This window comes from Neomonachus schauinslandi, chromosome 8 (genome assembly GCF_002201575.2).
Source record: "Neomonachus schauinslandi chromosome 8, ASM220157v2, whole genome shotgun sequence".
NCBI classification, from domain to species: Eukaryota; Metazoa; Chordata; class Mammalia; order Carnivora; family Phocidae; genus Neomonachus; species Neomonachus schauinslandi.
Window position 1 is genome coordinate 94,349,182 of NC_058410.1, and position 6,185 is coordinate 94,355,366.

Genomic DNA, 6,185 nt, shown 5'->3' on the forward strand with positions numbered 1-6,185 from the left:
TCACAAGTTTTTTCTTGTCAGTCAGTTATAAGGAGTCTAAAAACCAACATATAAGCATAAATTTATGCAGACAGTATTTCACAGGACCAAAGTTATAAAAGGCATTAATAATAGTAGATCTCATCAGGATCAAAGTATTCCAAGGGAGATCAATAAAAATTGCTTAGAAGTTTGTTTTGTTTTTTCTGAAAACTCTATAGTTTTGAGGTGGAAGATTTTGCTTGGTGTAAATTTAAGAATTTACCATAAAGAATGGAAGAAAAATATACCTCAAAAGCAAAGATACATTTCATAAAAAATTTTAAGGGATAATCATTTTTCAAAACCTGAAAAGCAGATGATAATTCTTAGGTAGAACAGGGTTGAAATGATCAAATTTAATTTTTGTTATGCACAGATGGTGTAGTACATTTGGTCTTAGCATCCTTATTACTCGCACATATTGGTTTGTTTCTATGAAGAGACATTTAATTATAAATATCTTTAAATACAGAAGGGGCTGAACTTAAAGGGACTTCAAGAAATATGTAGACTATTGAGTAGAAGGTAACGTATGCACCTTACCAAAGTATACTAAATAATTCTTTTAGAAAATATGGCACTTTTACCTACTTAAAGAGAAGTCCTCATTCTTTACTCCAAACATGAAATAATATTTGGAATTGTCTTGCCAAAATTGCTTGTTGTGACTCTTTAAAAACTTACTTTGGGTTTTATTTATTTATTTATTTTTAAAGATTTATTTATTTGACAGAAGAGAGCACGAGAGAGCACAAGCAGGGGGAGCAGCAGAGGGAGAGGGAGAAGCAGGCTCCCTGCTGAGCAGGGAGCCCAATCCAGGACTCGATCCTAGGACCCTGAGATCATGACTTGAGCCGAAGGCAGACGCTTAACCGAATGAGCCACCCAGGCGTCCCTGGGTTTTTAAAATAAATGAATAATATTTCAGCTCATACATGGAATTGAACTGTCATATCTGACTCACAAATATCAGGGATTTTACCTAGCATCAAGCTTTATTAATAATTTTAATGATACAAGCAATCAAGAGGCACAGGTCAAGTAGGGAGAGGTTTAGGGCATCCTGCTGGCTTTGTAGGTCCTTCCTTCTCAGATCACATAGGTACTCTGTGGTCTAGAAGAAGTGAGGCCTCTAAATGAGGTTTGAGGGTCACCTCACACAGTGGGGAGTGTATAAGTTGTAACACATCTCCATTTTATATCTCCATTTTATACCTCAGAGTTGTATAGCTTGCATGACCTTTTCTAGGAAGTTATAAACCCATAGGTTCTAGGTATGTTTGCCTAAGCAATCCTAAATCAGGGATATATAATTTAGAACATTCCATAGATAAAAACTTCACTCCTAACAAATATCATTAATCCATTTACCCAGAGCAAGGTCGACAAACAATTTCTATAAAGGTCGCATAGTAAACATTTTAGGCTTTGCAGGTCAAGAGGCAAAATTGAGGATATTATGTAATTCTTAAATACCAAAAAAGAAAATAAGTTTTTACAAAATTTTATTCATAAAATTGAAAATATACTATTAATAATTGAATACAACTTTTTGTAACACAGTTCTACTAATGAGAATAGAATAGAATTTAAAAAAAACCATCTTGTTTAATTAAGGTTCAAAGTTTTCCCCACTGTCAAAATACATTTCCAAGTATTCATTTGTTAATACTGACCTGCAATGAGATTATATGTATTCCATATTTGAAAATGTCTTTCACACCGTGCTTGCTTCGGCAGCACATATACTAAAATGTCTTTCACACCAACAGGTATTGCCATATATTGATAGTAATCCATGAGTTTATAATTTTCTTAATTGAGATAAAATTCACATAACATAAAATTCACCATTTTAACCATTTTAAGTATATGTTCACTGGTTTTTTAGTACATTCACAATATTGTACAATCATCACCAAGAAAGTTCATACCTCCCAATATAAGTTAATAATTTTAATTGAGAATATTCACCTCTTAGTAGACTTTTATAGAATTCTATTAAATTTGTTTGATATTTGCCATTTTAGTGTGCCATTCCATTGCTGCAATTAATTACTTCCAATTAAAGGTTAGATAGAAGCTCCTCATTGCCCAGTTAAATGTATTTTTTAAGATTTCTTTATTTATTTTAGATAGAGAAAGAGAGAGAGGGAGTAGGGGAGAGGGGCAGAAGGAGAGAATCTTTAAATAGACTCCCTGAGGGGTGCAGAGCCCAGGAAGATGCTGGGCTCGACCTCATGACCCATGAGATCATGACCTGAGCTGAAACCAAGAGTGGGATGCTTAATGCACTGAGACATTCAGGTACCCCTTAAATGTATTTTGGAATAGGAAAATTTTCTTTGTATTTGCATTAAAGTCTGAAACACAATACTAGAACTGTAGCTTGAACTGGGGTACATCTGGTACAAATTTGACTGGAGATGAACATCTCAATTCTTGTTATAACTTTTGGCATCAGGGGAAGTATATAAAGCAGCCTGAGACATTACTTATGAGTGACATATTAGTTGTTATTGAAATGACTTTACCTCGGTGTAATTTTTGCATATAAGTACTTGTTTTGTCTTGTAATTTTGTCTTGTAGTTTGTTAATGAATTCATTAAGAAACATTATCAAGTCTGTTACAAAAGGTAATTTCCATTAGCCATTCAGTGTTCCAAAAGCCACTCAGCATTCCATAGGAGTGGTTGAGGGCAGTTCCCATTCCCAGAAATTTCAGTCTTGGCCCTGAGCTCACACATTTGCAGTGAGACTTCACCACTGGTAGTTATGGAAGTGTTGTATAGCAGGGCAAGTCAGAATACTCAACTTCTATTTCTGAAAAAATTCATGGAACTGATGATGGTCAAATCCACAAGAAGGAAGTTCACCATTGACACTATTGCTTCAATAATGATAATGATATTTTCAGAAATTGCAAGGTGATCTTAAAATTTATATGGAAATGCAAGAGATTGACAATGGCCAAAACAATCTTGAAAAAGAAGGAATTTGGAATACTCACAATTCCCAATTTTAAATCTTACTACAAACCTACAGTAAGCAAAACAGTGTGGTACTGGCATAAGGATAGACATATAAATCATTAGAATAGATTTGAGAGTCCAGAAATAAGCCTTTACATTTATGATCAATTGATTTTTGACAAGTTTGCAAAGAAAAGTAAGTGAGGAAAGAAGAGTCTTTGCAGCAAATGGTGCTGAAACAACTGAATATTCATATGCAAAAGAGCGAATCCTACTTCACAGTATATGCACAAATTAATTCAAAATTTACATTTAGATCATAGACCTAAATGTAAGAACTAAAACTATAAACTCTTAGAAGCAAACCTAGGAGTAAATTTTATGATCTTGGGTTAGGCAATGATTTTATAAATATGACAACAAAAGTGTTATTCACAAGTTAGACTATCAAGAAAGTAAAAAAGGCAACCCACACAATGGAAGAAAATATTTGAAAATAAATCTCATAAGGGGCTTGTATACATGATATACAAAGAACTCTTACAATGCAATAATAAAAAGACAGCCCAGTTTTTTAAATGGACAAAGGATTTAAACAGGCATTATTTCAAAGAAGATACACAAATAGCCAATAATCACATGAAAAGATGCTTAATATCATTAATCATTACAGAAATGCTCATAAAAACTATGATGAGATGTCACTTCATACACACCAAGATGGCTATCAACCAAAAAGACAGAAAAAAACAAGTGTTGGTAAAGATGAGAGGACACTGGAACCCTTATACATTGCTGGTGGGATTTTATTTTATTTTATTTTATTTATTTTATTTTATTTTTTAAAGATTTTATTTATTTGACAGAGAGAGCACAAGCAGAGGGAGAGAGAGGGAGAAGCAGCCTCCCTGCTGAGCAAGGAGCCCGATGTGGGACTTGATCCCAGGACCTGGGATCATGACCCAGGCTGAAGGCAGCTGCTTAACTGACTGAGCCACCCAGGCGTCCCATGCTGGTGGGATTTTAAAATGGAGCAGGCATTTTGGAAAAAAGTTTGGGAGTTCCCCAAAAAGCTAAACATTGAATTATCCTGTAACACATCAATTCTACTCCTAAGTATATACCCAAGAGAAATGAAAACATATATCCATGCAAAAACTTGTAGACAAATGTGCATAGTTATATTATTCATAATAGCTAAAATGTAGAAAATCCCAAATGTCTATCAACTCATGAAGAGATAAATAAAATGTAGCATCCTTAGAGTGAAATATCATTCAGCAATGAGAAATAAAGTTCTGGTACATGTTAAAACATGTATGAGCTTTGGAAACATGCTAAGTGGAAGACACCAGTCACAAAAGATCACACATTATGTGATTCCATTTATATGAAATGTCACAAATAGAGACAGAAAATTTATAGAGACAAAAAATAGATTGGTGGGTTCTTAGGGGTAAGAGATTGTGGGGGTGGGGAGTAGGTATGATTGCTAATGCATATAAGAATGTCCTTTCATTTAGAGAGAACAAAAATGTTTCTTAAAAAGTGGATTGTGGTGATGGTTGCACAACTCTGTGAATATACAAAAAATATTGAATTGTACACTTCAAATGGGTGAATTGCATGGTATGTGCATAATATTTCAATAAAGCTATTTAAAAAAAGATGTAGTAAGTTCAAATGTTTTCTGCAAAGTACCTGCTGATAAATAATAGAATGAATAACAGTAGGCTTTAAACACCTTATATTTTCACAAGTTTTGTAAATTTGTCCGACTAAACGCTTTTCTGCTCCACACACATTTTTACCACCATCGGTTGTAACACATCTTAGTAGATTCCACTTCAGGTTGTATTGAATCATTGTTTTCTCAACTCCTTTGAAAATACTGTCTCCTGTAGTTGTTTCACAAAGACTATAGAGGCTAGTTTGTCAGTCACTCTAAACTCAGCAATTACTCCCAAATAAACAAGAACAACTGAGTGGTATCAGTAACATCTGTTGACTCATCAAGCACCAAGAAAAACTCAAAGTCATTTGCCCTGTTTTTAAATTGATTATGTTGTTCCTGATGTTCTCAGTTCTTTGAGCAACTGCTTTTGCTGAAAGTCTAATGATCTTAAGTAAGTTTATTTTTTTTTCAGGTCCATGTCTTTAGCTACTGCAATCAAGCATGATTTAATTAACTCACTATCTGTTAATGGTTTTCCTTGTGTGGCTAACAAATGAACCACTCAGAAACTTATTTCAGATGCAGACTCACTTTCATTTCATTTCATTTTGTTTTGTTTCATTTGTTTGTTTAGTAAGCTCTGTGCCCAATGTGGGGCCTGAACTCATGACCCCAAGACCAAAAGTCGCATGCTCCACTGACTGAGCCGGCCAGGCACCTCCATTTCTTATTTTTGTGAAGAAATTCTACTGGGACGAGATATTTCATTTTACTTTATTTATTTATTTATTTATTTATTATTTATTTATTTATTTATTTATTTATTTATTTTTACAGTTGCTGTCCTGTGAATTGGAAATATTGTGATGAGTGCTTAGTTTGGTAATATTGACACATATTATGTTCTTTTAGCACACTTACGGTATCTCTGGATCATAAACACAAGGCTTTGCCACCTGATTTGACAACAAAATAAGCCTGTGGCTTTAAAAGCATGAAATACAGTTTTCTCTTTTTTTTTTGTTTTTTGACATGATTGGCATGCACCAGTAATAAAAAAATAAAATAAAATGCCACAGTGTGATAATATGCATGACACTGAAACACTGTGAAGTTATCGTAACTGCATTACTGTGATTTGTGGGGCCCTGAGCAGCAGTACAAAGTGATAAGATTGCCTCATATGGTTTCTGTCACAACTACTCAAGTCTGCCCTCATGGCATGAAAGCAGCCATAACAAGATGCAAAAACCTAAGTGTGGGTATGTTCCACTAAAACTATTTATGGACACTGAAACTTTAATTTTACAAAATTTTCACATATCATGGCATGTTGTTCTTATATTGATTTTTTTCGACTATTTAAAAATGTAAAGAACATTCTTAGCTTGCATGCTGCATAAAAACAGGTGGCAGGCAGATGAGCAGTAGTTTGCTGAACCCCATGGGGGCTCAGTTATCATACTTAAATGGAGTTTAAACCGTATCATCTGCTTTCTTTTTGTTCATCTTCATT